This window comes from Periplaneta americana, chromosome 17, assembly GCF_040183065.1.
Source record: "Periplaneta americana isolate PAMFEO1 chromosome 17, P.americana_PAMFEO1_priV1, whole genome shotgun sequence".
In the NCBI taxonomy this organism is placed as follows: Eukaryota; Metazoa; Arthropoda; class Insecta; order Blattodea; family Blattidae; genus Periplaneta; species Periplaneta americana.
The window spans coordinates 60939064-60955025 of record NC_091133.1 but is presented as its reverse complement, the minus strand read 5'-3'; positions in this window follow the sequence as shown (position 1 = coordinate 60955025).

Below are 15962 nucleotides of genomic sequence, written 5' to 3'. Positions count from 1 at the left end.
ACTGTGATGGCCTGAGTTTGTTTCGTAGAGAGAGACGGAAGAACACTGTACCTCTGATCACGAACCTGATTGTGCACTGACGCACAGGTAAACAAAACTCAACGCGTCATCTCACTCCATCTGTACTCCGTTGCACTGTAACTTCACTTAATTCTTAAGTTGTCTCGGATCCTAAGCCTAATTATAAGCCATTTACTGCGATTCACTATTTCTAAACATTAAACTTTAATTATTATAAACCATTATTTTTTTTTTAGTTCGAGAGCCCGTTCTTAAAAAAAATACTCAGAATTTTATGCTATATCACATTCCATCATGAACATAAAATTGAATGTTCCGACCTAAAGGGCTGGGCACAGTCACACTAATTGTGTAATGGATTTTTGTAATGCTGCTTAATGAGTTGTAACTTAAGTCTCTTTTTGACGAGTAGATCAGCTAATTTGTTCCCTACAATTTCGACATAATAATGGTTTCTAATGCAATAATATTGCTTTTGTAGGTTCTCTTTAGGGTTTTAATATTCTCTCTGATTTACTGGATTGCTGTTTGACATTGTTGTTTGTTATAGCTTGTACTGCTGCTTTGGAACCAACTAAAAGACAAGTTTGTTCTTAATATTAACTATTGACTGCCAAATTTGTGACTCCTTTTCAGCTCTGAAGTCTGGTAATGCTCAACTGACATAATAGCGAGAAAATAAAACACAGTGTATATACTTGCTCCCAAGTTTTTTGTTGGTCATCGCTTGTACGTCTTTGTAAATGTGAAGTCTTTCTTCTGGAAGACATCGATCTTGATATTGTAAACTGTTTTAACGTCTCTAGTAGGATATAATCTTACTTTCGGATGTCTTTTTCAAGCTTGAGTTTTGTGTATATTTTTTGACAATTTAGTAGGTTTTCTGATTCTAGGAGAGAAGGTATTGTTTTATATGAATTTTAGTTCTTAAAGATAACCATTAGATATACCTTGTTGTGGCAAATCACGGATTCGAAAATAGGCGATTTCAGATGATAAAAGGAAACATATTACGTTCCAAGCCATTCCAGGTAAAAATAGCATAAGTTTAAACTCGTGAATTAATGTAAAATTTTGTGTAGTTTATCTATCTAAAAATGTTTGCTTTTAGCACGAATTTATGGTAAATTAGAGCTTTTCAACAGAAATTATGTTTTGCTTTACGTCATTTTAATTTAAAGGAACTGGGTAGTGATGTCTGTGTGATTAAAAATATCAATACAAAAGTTAAGTTCAATATTTCTAGGTTTCTAGTGCTCAAAATGGAATAAAAATGTCCACGGTTATACAATCAATCATTCTGAATTCAGTGATATAAAAGACAACTAATTTGTTTCATATCCAAGTGCAAAAAGCCCCAACTGATAACCTGTTTTCCCACTTTGCTAAGTGTACCTCATTCTTCAGGTGAACATTACTTGCTACAATCTTCACTCATATACTTTGTATGTTTTTTAAGTTTTCTAGTAATGTGTATTGTAAATTCTAAAAGAAAATTTAGTTAAATATTTCACCCACAGTGAAACAGAAAAAAAAACTGAAATATGTTTAACATCTTTTACAATTTTTTTCCAATGCATATATATTTTTTTTCTCGTGTTATATGTGCGACATTCTTAAACCCGTACGTCTACTATGTACAACATAGAATGCAGAGAGCACTGTAAAACTTTAATGTAAATTGATTCAGTAGTTCCAGAGAAAAATGCACTTAAGTTTGAAAAATGTCAACTTATGGAAAACTGCACTTAAAAAAGGAAAAATGTATGAATTACATGCACAGCAAAATTTTAAGAAGTAATTTAAAGGATTTATCTGCAAAAAAACCGCCCACAATATTTATATTGTTTTAAAAAGCACATTTTGTACTTTATTTTAAAACGCAAAATAAAAATTCGGATTTTTGACCCCTAATCCCTACCTGGTTCCCTTAATGTGTCCAATGTTTTATATATAAGTACAACATTTTGAAAATTATTATTAAATCCCCTTTCAATGCAGAATTTTGAATCCAATATTTAAACTTGAATTCGAGTAAGTTTATTTTAAAATACAAAATAGAAATAATGTGAATGTTTTGCGATGCCTGTTAGTTTATATTATTCACATGCAATCTATATACAAATTTCTTTACACAATATCTAAGTTTCTTTAGAAAACTTTAAGTACGAGTATTGTTACAAGTAGAAAGAACTTAAAGGTTGGACGCAAACTGAGCTACTAGCCACCGCCACCGGTGGCTGCCATCTGTGGTTAAACATGACCACTGACAGCCACTAGCCACTACCACATTTGGCTAAACACGACCACCGGGAGTCACTGCCGCCTGTGGCTAAACATGACCACTGGCAGCCACTAGCCACGGCCATCTGTGGCCAAACGTAACAACTCACAGCCACTAGCCACTGTCACTGGTGACATACACACTACTACTACTGTTATTCCAACCAGGAGAAAGTCTCACGCGAATGAGAGGCAATGGGGAATGCTGTGAATGACTGTTGATGTGATAAGATATAAGGTCACACACGTAGGTACACGCATCTTCATTGGCTAACTCTCAAAGCACAAAACATAACACTGATACACACATATTTATACTACCCTAGTTACAAAATTAGATCACGGTTAATCTCCTGGTCTTTTAATCCCTCCATACAGGAAGTAACATATGCAGGAGAGGGCATGTTTTTTAAACTGACGTTTTAACGGTAATATTATCTATCCACTTCGCTCAAATAGATGACGCAATAGTAAGCACATTCCTTTCACGGTTGATCTCCTGGTTGGAGAACAGTAGTGCAGCCTTTTTCTTCAACCGTGCATATCGGTAGCAAAGTGGACTCCGTTATGAAATCACTGTCACAATAATAATAATAATAATAATAATAATAATAATAATAATAATAATAATAATAATAATAATAATAATAATAATAATATGACAACTCCGACGTGAACAACTAGAAGGATAGAGCTGTTTTTAGGTACATCCAATATTGAGGATTCGCAGAGAACGCTGCAATTTTCGAGGAGTTAAAGAGGCACAAAAATAATGTTTTTATGTATTTTATGTATATAAACCTCGGGGAAGAAGAAATATTGAAGGACCAGCCAAAAGATGGATGGACCAATTTCAGTAGCTGCTACAGGAATCAATTTCCTAATGCATGAAGGATGATGATGATGATGATGTATTTAGAATGAGTTTTACAACTTTCAACAATTATGTGATGTAATGGGTCTGGAGTTATGATTTCCGTGGCGGACGCGAATGTCTGCGTTTGCGCGGGATAAACTGTGGTAGAACGCAGCCACTCGTAGCGAGACAGGGCCAATACCGTAGCGTGTGGCTCGGACGGGCTACTACGAACGTCGTATCTGCGCTGAGTCTATTAAAACTGCATACGAAATACAGACCGCAACTTGTGGCAGCCACCAATAGCGGTGGCTTGTAGCTCCGTTTGCGCCCGGTCTAAGATTTCCTTGATCATACAGACCTCTAGTCTTTGTAGTAATGCACAGTAATGTACAGTGGATACAAAAAGTATTTGCACACCTTTGTTTTTTCTTAATATTGAAATAAATATCAAGGAAAATTTTATAAATACAATTGTAACAGGTAAAAGTAGTAATATTAAGAGCCATGTACTTGATAAGAATTGCGTACAGCTACAAATTGAAATAAGGATCAGAAAACTTTAATTTCTTGTAGTAAAAAAAGTATTTGCACATTAAAACTCTCAATGCATAAGTCCTATTTTATAGGCTAAATCACATCAAATGAAATATTTGATGTTATAGTGCGGATTAGTATGTGTATTGAAGGATAGAACACCAATAAGCGACATGAATCCGAAAGTATAAGAGGTACCAGAGTCCATTAGGGTAGAATTGTTTTTCGACTTTGGTAAGGCCAGAATTGCCGTAAATTTTGAAGAAATCTGTCCCTGCCTTTTTATACTGTGTTATTTGTGCAAGAAGTACGAGGAGACTGGAACAACAGTCAATAAACCGCGAACAGGAAGACCAAAAATTCTTACACTTAGGGAGAGACGTCAAATAATTCACGCTGTCATCAAAGATCAATTCCGAAGCGCTGTAACCTTAGCTTCTGACATTTCTACAACGTCGGTCAAACAGGTTAGTCTTCAGACTATCAGGAATGTTTTGCATAGTACGAAATTCCATGGCCGAACTCCGAAAAAAAGAACCTACTTTAGTGAAGGAAGAAACGGTTGGATTTCGCTAAAGAATACAAAGATAAGCCCCAGGAATTTTGGGACAAGTTAATTTTTTCCCACGAGGGCAAGTACAATCTATTTGGTTCTGATGAAAGAAAGTCAGTGTGGCGGAGACCTAATCAGGAACTGAAAATGGAAAATCTTACAGTCACAGTAAAACACGGTTGCGGTCATATCTTGGTTTGGGGTTGAATGGAATCCTCTGGGGTGGGAAATTTAGCAATAATTCATGGAATAATGAATTACAGAATTTATATCGAGCTGTTGCGCCATAATTTACTTAGCGCAGAAAAATTGAAAATTATTATTTCCAACAAGACAACGACCCCAACCACACTGGTCAAATAACAAAGATGTGGTTGTTGTATAACATACCCAGAAGGCTTGTGACCCCACCTCAATCACCTGATCTGAATCCAATTGAGAATTTGTGGCACTTATTGGGCAAAGAAATCAGAAAACACCGCATATCAAACAAGACAGATCTTCATAATGCTCTAATGGAAGAATGGACTAAAATTCCTCCCGGTACAACAAGAAAGTAAGTGTTCTCCATGCCACGAAGACTAGAAGCCCTGGTTGAAGCCAATGGATTGCACACAAAGTACTGAGAGATACTTCTCTAGTTTGCTTGAGTTTATTATTTAATTTACTGGCTGTGCAAATACTTTTTTTGACATCTAAAAATGCAGTTTTTAGTTTGTAATTTTATTTTGTAACTATATGCGCAATTTTTACTAATTATATAAGTTGTTCTTTCCATGCTGCTACTTACTAAACTTGTATTCAGAAAATCATCATTATTATTTCTTTGAACATTAAAAAAACAAGGGTGTGCAAATACTTTTTGTATCCACTGTATTTCGTGTGAATTAACACCGAATTTATGTTTCCTTATGCGAAATAACACAGTAGACGTAGTAGTGGTAGTAGTAGTAGTAGTAGTAGTAATAATAGTAGTAGTAGTAATAATAGTAGTTGTAGTAATAATAGTAGTAGTAGTAGTAGTATTGGTAGTAGTAGTAGTAGTAGTAGTAGTAGTAGTAGTAGTAGTAGTAGTAGTAGTAGTAGTAGTAATTTATTTTCCATTATACAGATTCAGTGTTTGGACTTAAAATAGACATATTTAAGTAACATTGTATTCTTATATTAACACAGGTTTCACATTAAACAGAATTTTTATTTACCGTAATAGTAATATGCGTTACAAGAGCGGTATGTTGAAGTTTTCATGTTCGAGGAAAAGTTTGAAAGAGCGAAACGTAGTTGAGCTTTTTTAATTTCCGAGAATTGAAAGAAAACATACCGCTCGTGTATCGTACATAATTTTGTGCGAAGATCGTTTATTACATACCCGAAAGAGGAATTTCTAATTAGTTGCAATGACATTCCATCTTGGTTTCTGTTCAATGACGGCAAATTTGCAAAACAAAAATATCTATCTTCAACATTGTTGCTTTAAAATGTTTTCTGTGTTTGCTATACTCCAGCAGGCCGTGATATACTGTACGTCTGTCTTTTTTCCCCCCATTCTATAAATGCTAACTTAAAACAAACGGTAAGGTTATGTAATGATTTATTTTTCATTTTAGTATTTTAACAATATTATTTATATAACATATTGCAGTAATAACATCGGCATCTGAAATCTTGTTGATTTTTTCACGGTTTCCTTAATGTTACTTGCATCACGAATGCAGTAACTTTAGTGAAGTTGTAGAGTTTACTCAATTTTTCCAAATATTTAAAAACAATAATTAACAACGCAATTTAGGTGAAATTGCAGTGGTAAGTTTCCAATTTATAATTATTACTATATTGAACGTCTCTAAAAATAATGTTAAAAGCCTAAAGCAGTAAAATGAATGTAGCGCTTAAGCGGTAAGAAGAGGGAAATTGTTATGTGTGTTAGGTTGGGAATACTGAATGTGGAATTTTAGACTTTCCGTGGATTGGTTTTGTGCGGAAACGAAGCAAATACGCACGATCCCGCAGAAAATAAGTTCCCTGATAATCATGAATTATTGTGATGGGCGTGTTTTACGTTTTTACCACTAATTTTGTAATCCTCGGTGACATGTGTAGGCTATATGTTACGGGCAATGAAGTAAATTTGGAAAATGGAGTCAATGGCAAGTCTTTAGCATCAATGTTCAACTATTAGGTTGATTCATAAGTTCGTAGCGTTTTTGTTTCGCGTGTTGGTACTCCGGTTGCTATGACTTTATTTATCGATTGTCATTTTTTATTTGAAGTTCAATTGTTGTGCTTGAGTTTACATATTGAAGTTTTCATTTTTTCAGATAGTGAGTGGAGCCGTGGACGCTAGAAAATGGAGTGTCAAGTGGAGAAAGTGGTACATACCGACATATTCTTCTTTTTGAGTTCAATATAGGGGCGAAAGTAGCGGAGGCGGCCAGAAACATTTGCACCGTGTATGCGGACAATGCTATTGGAGAGAGCACGCAAGAAAATTGTTTTCTCGTTTTAAGGAGGGTCGTTTTGACATCAGTGACACTCCACGTTCCTGAAGACCGTTTAAGGGGGGGGGGAAGGGAGGCTGAACTGAAATTTGGTAATTTCTAAAGTATAAAAGGATACATGAATGATTTTTTGCTTATTAGTTCTGGGCATTACTTGGTACATACATGCAAATTTTCAAAGCTGTACTGTAAGTAAAAACAGCGTTATTAATTATTTATGTTAATTTTATGTTAAAATTTTGATATCTATATAATTTCTATCTTTCACAAATTGTTTAATATTTTTTCTCAAGGTCCTTATGGCACGGTAAAACACAATTCACATTTTGTTTGCTGATGCACTTATTAGGTTTTGAATTTTAAATTATTGAATTTAATCATTTTCACAATTCAAAAGAAATAAGTATATTAGGTAATTTAATTTTTTTAAATGCAAGCATACTTTGCACTTCACAAAATTGATTGAATGCCAATTATCGAATATTGGAATACATTTAAACAGCAGAAAAGATTTCATAACAATATGTTAATAAATGTGTTTTCTATGTATTATGTTGTAATTTTTGTCAGATTAATTTCATGTGGTTGCACTAATATAATGTACGTTTCTTAAAATAAATATGTTTCAGTTTATTCTTGAAGAAATAAAATATATTGAAATTTCTAAATCACTCTGTTTCCATATACAAACTCATCGGTTGTGCTGTCGTTTATGTTTCAAAAACAGTCACCTTCCATTCTATGTTACAAAACTGGCCAAGTCTATTTTTATTTTTTAATTATCTCATTACATTTGGAAGATGAAATATTTAAATTAAGCAAATTATTTATTCTGAGCTGTAAACATACTGTAGAAAAAAATCAACTTTCTAAGTTGGTTTAAACTAACTAAAACAGTTTTTGGCCTCTACTTAAAATTTTTGACAAATGGATATGGACGTCTTTGTAACTAGGGTACTCATTTAATTGTTATCGTATTGAAGACCACAATTGACAAGGATTCCAAGTTCAAAATTTACCGAATTTTACCTTTTACCTTATATATGTTATGTTTTATATAGTCTACCACCCTGTAAAAAAGAATATTCCAACTCCGACTCTAAGCTTGTGAATTTAATCATAGAGATATTTATTTCAATGATCTTATATGGCAAGCCTAAGTAGCTGTCTTGCTTTGCTTAATAATTTAGGCTACTTCAATGGATTTGGGATGTTTATCAATTCAGTTCTTAAATTTGTACAATAGGGTAAGAAAATAAATGAAACTTTTTTTCGTAAGGTTGTTGTTCGAAAAAATTGCGTTGTGTGCATGTCCTGACATTGTCGCCCTCTTTGCATAACTAGAACTCCCCCGTCCAAATACCTCATTGTCAAGTGGGGAATTTTTGGGAAAGCATCTAATTCCAGTAATTCTAAACCATCATACAGTCCATGGGATAATCTTTTATTTTCGAAGATTCAACTGTACCAGAAAGTACAACTTGATTCAGGGATTTTGGCTCCTGTAAAAAGTAAGTAGATACTGCACTCCAACCACGAGAAAGTCTCCAGGGAATGAGACGCAGCGGGGTGATGCTGTGAATGAATGTTGATGCCATAAGATGTCATTAGGTCACACACGTGGGTACTCGTATCTCTATTGGCTATCTCTCAAAGCACAAATGATAACACTGATATATACATTTTTATACTACCCTAGTTACAAAATTAGATCACGGTTAATTTCCTGGTCTTTTAATCCCTCCATAAAGGAAATAACATATGCAGGAGACCGCATGATTTTTAAACTGACGCTATAACGGTAATATTATCTACTTCGCTTCAATAGGTGAAGCAACAGTAAGCACATTTCTTTCACGGTTTATCTCCTGGTTGGAGAACAGTAGACTAGTATAACAGCGAGTTATTAATACTCATCACTACTGGCGGGCTGGGTCACACAGGTCAGGCCGCGCAGTCATAACACCCAACACTTCCTTCTTACCATGTCGCGGTACACTCCGTCTTAAAACACAATATTTTTTCCACATGTCCCGTTACTAACCACTACATCTGTTGACTGAACAATGTCATGGTGACTTATATTTTCTTGACATGAGTGTCCCTCAGCTTTCCAGCATAGATATTATTTTCATTCTTCCTCTTCCCTCTTCCCCTCCTATGCACATTTGTGATTAAATTTCTTTCTTATGACGCAACACACAGCTCGCTCACTAGCCAAACAACCAAGGACAGGGGCCACTAACGCTGAATCGAGCTGTACATCGCTATGGAACAGTAGAAGATATAAAAATGCTACGACACATGCCTTAAAAACTCTAACGAAAAAAGACACCAAGAATTGTTTTCATTAATGGACAAAATGCTGAGGAAATTCTCAATAATTCCAATTTTATTATTTCATTATGGTTAATATAATAAGAGCAATTAATACAATAGGATATTTTTTGAAATATCAAAATTGTATACCGGTAACGGTATTCATTCTTCGTTAGTATTAACTTACATTATGCTATGCGTTAAACATTCTATTCGTTCTCTTACTAGTATATTTCGCTTTAAAATCGATTACTTTAAATCACAAAATGTGAACAGTTAAAGCTCATGACAAAGAATTAAAATTGCAATATCAAAAGGATACATCCATTTGTAAATACAAACAGTAATACGGCCCTAAAAGTATGTTATTTATACCGACGAGTGGTAAATAAAACACAAAAATTCTAATATTGAGACACAATTATTTTCAAATATGTTTGCGTACAATTGCCTAGTCCTTCAATAACCCGTTGTCTGTGGTCTGCTCTGGTACACAAATTTATTTTCCATGATGGTGGTAGAATCGGCAACTTGCTAACGATGTCCTAAACGCATTTGGTTTCCTGCTGTCTGATATTGGTTTGCGATAATGACATATGATACGAGATATCACACAAACATTACTGACCTCCTGTAACCTGTGAAAATAAAATAACTGTGGAACCTCACAACACCAAGCACAGCAATCGGTGTCGGCTGCCTGATAGTAATATCGACTTCACATATAACAAAACAGGAAGGGAAAGAGAAGCAGTTTTACCCACCCACGTCAAAATTTGAACTTTGCCTCATGTTTTAATCTAGCAACTGCGACAAAATGAGTGAGTAAATAAATATGTACATATGTATAAGTTTGCTTATAAATAAAACAGTAAAACAGATCGTTATTCCGTCAAAAGTTAATTTTGAAGTCACGAATGAATGAATGAAGTGCATTTATTGATACATAATATATACAAATACATGTATGTACTCGCCAAACATAGACGATCCCAGCTCAGAGGAAAGGAGTCACATCAACATGCTCTAGATGTTTATGTTATGCAGTTGGCCTAGTCCGATATCTGAATTGCTTTATAACAGCGTTGCCAAACATAGACGGCCTCAGCCCGAGTAGAGAGGTCAGCTTATCTTGCCGCAATAGATAACTACTAACTTCTCTGTTAAAAAAACCACCGTACTTGCCTCAACCCAGCGGCTGGGATAATTCATAGTCATAATGTGACAACGCTGCATAACTAACAGACATGTACCGTATGATTTATTGTTTTGGGTAAGACACGAGTCAGTAGAGCGGTTTGAGTGAGGTCGTCTAAGCTTGGCGAGAATAATGACGTTTAAAGGTGTCTTAATCGATAGTGATCGATAATTTGTTTGTGTAAGTACGACTTCTTTAGTTATTACTAGGGTCCGTATTCCAGTTACTTATAAACTGGAATGAAGTTGCCTCATTCGAAGTATATGTGACATCACAGCGCAGGTATAAGTTAAAATCGAGACGCAGTCATAGTGAGTAGTCTTATCGATCACTGCTCTTACTAGTCGTATTATATAAATAACTACATCTTTGTGGCTGATTGAAGGTTCATTGCAGAGGTAAAATGCCTTAGGTAAGATGCTCAATAGTGTAATACTGCAGTGAATAATTGAGGATATTTGAAATAATATATTTTCACTGTCAATATAGACAACATTACATATAAATTGTATAAAATAAACGTAAAAGTGACAAAAAAAAACAGTGCACTGAAAGACAATGCAGTACCAAAAGGCACAGAAAGTATGTTGAACGTATTCCAAAAGCACCAATACCGTCAAAATCTGGAAATTATGAAGATATTAACTCGACGTTTAGCATAGAGTTGTGTAGCCTACCATGATGTTCAGTGCCAACATTCCAATTAATAAATTAAATAATCTACCATTGTAGAGAATTTCTAGTAAGGTACGTATAAAATTAGTAGATTTTAAGTAAAGAAGAATATGCAATATCCTAATGAAACGCGAAAAAATATCAGACAATATCTTATATTACATCACGCACCAATAACGTCATGTGCTATTGAAAGAATTTCTTGCAATATAAAATCATTTCTAGTGACATCCGCATATGTTCAAGTTGCGTAACTTTCGAATGCACGTTATTATTCACTGCAAAGATCACGACGAAAATGAACATCAGGGCTCAAGCACGTGTTTACTAGCATAGCTTCAGAATGTCGGGAGTTGACTGTACTCCACGAACATTCAGCAACGATCTGTTTGTTTATAGCATAATCCCTTGCATTAGCCTACCCGTGTTCGGCGTACTATATAGTCAATGTGTCTTTAACTTCAGTCTTTAAGTAGCTGGAATACTAAGCCTAGTTATTACTTGTTTCAATGAATAGATGACGAAGATAAGTCAGTGTTGCCAATGTAAGTAAATATACCCGCTTATAGAATTCAATTTTTCATTCCACTCTACTGAAAGTAAAACACCACACGGTTTAGCTGGAAACCGATGATATTGTCAATTATGAGAAAAAATTATGCTTAATCTATACAATCATTTTCCCCGACACTTTTTTAACTGCTCTAATAATGATGCCACTTATTGACAACTAGCGGAACTGTTGCAAAATTTTGACGATTTTTTATATCTTTGATTCTGACCACTGCACCACTGACCAATCAGCAATCAGTCTCCTTCAATGATAAAATTTGAGTCTTCAGTTCTTTGTATATAAATTACACCTAAAATGGAATACTTATTAATATTAAAATTATTAAGTTTTAATTTTATATAAACTTTTAAAAGTCATAAATTGGGTTTTATAAAGTTCTAAATCTCACTTTTTAACACCTAGAAATCAGTTTCCTAGTCATTAGTTTGTGGCTAAACTGCAGATCTACCAACTTTCATGCATAATGCGTGAGTTACCCGCAATGCAATCTCCCGCATTAATCTAGAAAATTTAGAGATGATAACTGTCATATGTAATGTTTTGATTTCATCCAATTTATATTATTATTATTATTATTATTATTACTATTATTATTATTATTATTATTATTATTATTATTATTATTAGAAAGGGCATCTTCTACTAAATTCTCATCTCCCGCATTTACTCTCTCGTAGATTGGAAAGTCTGATGTTACATGCGCTCTAAGATTTGCAAGAATGGCGTAAGACGTTTAGTTCAGTATTTTACCGGTAGGGCTGTGCATTTGGTTACACTACAGTGACGATTAAACTATAACAGCGGAAACAAAATTTTCGAAACGAGCCCGTCCCATATTTGCAATGTCCAGTACAATTATTCTCAGTAGACCTAACAGGAACCCAAACTTTGTCTACTTTAGTGAAAACCTGCCATTTAACTGAATGATTTATACCGGTAGGCTAGTTGGCCAGTTATTCCTTGATTCCATTCGTTGAATCTTAATATCTCTCCCGAAACACATTACAGTAGGCCTATAGATAACGTTTGGTCATAATATAACATATAACATGTTGTATTTCGAAGGAGAACAGCAGATTATAAAAAATTAATGTGAAGTAATCTCTAGGCAATTTTGGCGTGACACACTTCGTTTCTATGGCAACGGGCATGAACGTAAAGCTTATTCCTTGCACAGAGATTTTATTACAGCCATTATACCAAGCCAGTACTGTAGGAATGTTACGTATTCAGGAAGTTTACGTACTACATTGGGCTCCTTTAGAACCGGGATGATTTAGCACCAAGGCTGTAGAAATATACAACTATAGAGTACGTGTAGGAACACAAGATGGCGGCCTACTGACTACAGTCCCCTATTGTCCTCTTGCGTTCTTGCTGCCTGCGAGAGAGAGCTACATCAGGGATGACCAACAAATGAACCGCTGAAAGATTTTAACTATGTCGTCAGAGCCAAATTTTTATAGGTTAATTGACGACTTTTTATAGGTTAATTGACGATTCTGCAGAAACTCCGCTGTCATCAAGCGTCGGTTAATTTGATGATATCGAGATTGAGTCTGAGGATTTGCCATGGAATTGCTCGTCACTCGCTTAAACGGGCGGAAATCCAAGAATAAAGGTTACCAGACATGTGCAGTAGTGGGGGAGAAAAAAAAAACCGGACCGACCCTTGTAGCTGATATCAGAGCCTTGTTCACTCCAGAGCACAATAGAATGGTAACTAAGAATTTCGTGGTTCGAATCCTGCCTGGGAAAGAAACTTTTTTTTTGTTTCTTATTCAAATTTATTCCCAATACTTTTCGACTGCAGCGATATTTTACTACTTAATTAACTTCTTATTCCCAGAACATGAATTTTACCAGCAATCGAAAAGTATTGGGAATAAATTTGAATAAGGAACAAAAAAAGTTTCATTCCCAGGCAGGATTCGAACCACGAAAGTCTTAGTTACCAGTCTATGGTGCTCTGGAGTGAACAAGGCTCTGAAATCAGCTACAAGAGTCGGTCCGGTTTTTTTTTTGCCACTACTGTACCTATACAATGTCCAGACGACATAAGGTTCATGGTCTATGATAATAATAAATTCATGCCATAAATGTCATATACAATGAGGAATTTCTGTTTGTTGGCTCACAAAGTAATAAATGACAGATTCTCCGAGCCCAAGCTTATTAGTAACGGCCTTGATGAATATCAAAAGACATAAAATACCCTAACTGTTGAACCATAACTCGAGTTTTACAGCCAAACCTAATAGGTTTCCCATCTTCGTTACCCTGGATGTCAAGCTCAGGACTTGTATTTAGTTGGTTACGGAATAAATGATCAGAGTTGTTATTACCGTCTTCAACTGAGTCGTGGCCAGTATCATCAGCATTATCAGCTGGAGAAAGTAGGTATAATGTAAATATTTTCTCGAGTTGCTGTAATCTCCTCCTCTTCTATAATATCCAAAATCTTGTGCTTATTTACACTGAAAGGTCAAACAGTAAAGACAGTAAATAAGGTTTTAGATAGGCCTATATGTGAAGAAGGTGAACACGACAATGAATGTGCCCACTGAATGCAACTGAACTACCTCTGGTCCAACCTATAATCTAATTATTATTATTCGTACGCTAACGGGAACTGTAATTTCTCTTCCTATATTAGTGCATATTTATTGGCATATTTTTCACTTTTTAAGAGAATGTTTTCATGCGTATTTGGCCGTTTTTAGGGCATGAACTTCCGGCCCCTGCTTATGAGCAACCGGATTGTAGGGCGAAGAGACAGGTACCGTTGTCAAAAGAAAAAGTGGCCGCTCTCTTGAAACAAAGTTCCCTTCGGGTATCTTCGCTCCAATTCGGAAAGAGGCGATGTTACATGTTGTTGGACCAAGTTACCTGATATCTAAAGTTATAATTAAAGTATTTTGTGTGTTACTCAATAGCGTAATGGTAGCGTTCCAACCTCTTATTCGTGAGGTCCTACGTTCGAATACAACCTCGTGCTTTTTTTTTGTTCTTTTTTGTTTTGTTTGTAAGAGAGAGAGGCAAAATATGCATAATTGCTCCATTCTCTTTTACGATTATTTTAGTAATTAACTCAGGTTCATTAATGTATTGTGCCATGACTTTATCATTATGACATTGTGGCTATAAATGAAAGAAAAAAAGATTTTATTCTCAACAAAAATATATTTCTTTCGTGGCATACACGAAACAAACTTACTGCCATCTGCCTTAGAACATTCAAACAATTAAGTGTTCAAAAAACAAAACAAAAAGCCATAGTTCAATATTTAGTCTACCTTCCCCTTATCTCGATCACATCTTGCAGTCGAGTGGGCATGGAATCGACCAGTCTTTGCAAATAGTGACTGTTTTTAGACACGACATTTCAGGCAATCTGAACATACCTACATAAGTGTTCTGCCCATGAGGTCTTTCATTGCAAACCCAGCGTTCTCCAATCTTTCCTATTTTCTGCCTTCCGCTTAGTCTCCGCATATGATCCACATATCCTAATTTCGTCTATTACTCTTCTCAACCAGAGACACAACCAATTCCTTTTTCTCTTTCTAATTAGTTTCAGCATAATTTTTTCTTCACCCACTTTTTCCAGTACAACTTCATTTCTTATTCTTTCTGTCCATCTCACACGCTCCGTTTTTCTCCACATCCACATTTCAAATGCTTCTATTCGTTTCTCTTCATTTTGTCGTAATGTCCATGTTTCTTCCCCATACAATGCCACACTCCACACAAAGCGCTACACTAGTCTCTTCCTTAGTTCTTTCACCAGAGGTCCGCAGAAGATGCTCCTTTTTCTATTAAAAGCTTCCTTTGCTCATGTTTGCAGTTTTTCTTGGGAAGGATAAATGCGGTAACTTCGCGTTGCTTTCCGCACACCAATGTCTCTTTCGCATCTTATTAGATCCCAGGGGGCCCAAGCGTGGAGATGAGGAGAATGGATTTCACTAATTGGGCCCTCCGGACTTCACCGAAATTCACCGCAAGTGTTACTTACTTACTGGCTTTTAAGGAACCCGGAGGTTCATTGCCGCCCTCACATAAGCCTGCCATCGGTCCCTATCCTGACCAAGAATAATCCAGTCTCTATCATCATAACCCACTTCCCTCAAATCCATTTTAATATTATCTTCCCAACTACGTCTCGGCCTCCCCAAAGGTCTTTTTTCCCTCCGGCCTCCCAACTAACACCCTATATGCATTTCTGGATTCGTCCATACGCGCTACATGCCCCTGCAAGAGTTAAATATATTAACATATATATATATATATATATATATATATATATATATATATATAAGTTCTATCAGGATGTTTAACCCGATCAGAAACCGAGAAATCCTAAGTAGCCTTTGCACCCGCATCCTGGACTAGTTTCTACAAATCATCAGAAAATCTTGCAGGGGGGATTGGGCCAATTTTTCCTCAAA